Source organism: Penaeus monodon, chromosome 15 (assembly GCF_015228065.2).
Source record: "Penaeus monodon isolate SGIC_2016 chromosome 15, NSTDA_Pmon_1, whole genome shotgun sequence".
Classification (NCBI taxonomy): domain Eukaryota; kingdom Metazoa; phylum Arthropoda; class Malacostraca; order Decapoda; family Penaeidae; genus Penaeus; species Penaeus monodon.
This window is the reverse complement of record NC_051400.1, coordinates 13,967,585-13,968,022: the sequence shown is the minus strand read 5'-3', so window position 1 is coordinate 13,968,022 and position 438 is coordinate 13,967,585.

Below are 438 nucleotides of genomic sequence, written 5' to 3'. Positions count from 1 at the left end.
ATAGTGATTCCACGACCGTTTTTTTTTTTATATAGAACTGACCCGTTTTTTGGGTCTTTCATTTTTTTTATCATGTACTTTTAAAAAATTTAATTGATGTTTATTCGGTTTAAATCAATTTCTAAAAACTTATAACCAAAGTTCTAAAGGGTAAATTTTTAAGGTCAAATCTCCTAATAAATAGGTTTGTTTTACGATTTTCTCTACATTATTACAAAAAACCGCACGGCGCTTTTTTATCAAAAATTCTTCGTAGTCATATGAAAATTTTCCCGTTTGCTCATTTATCTATAATTTTTTCCCCTAAAAACTGACCAAATAAAAGATAAAAATAAATCTCTTTTTTAGATTACTTTCCCCATATTAAAATTAATTCCAAACCATACGTTTTGCTATTAAATGTACCGTTGATGATGATTATGACAAAAACCCAAAACC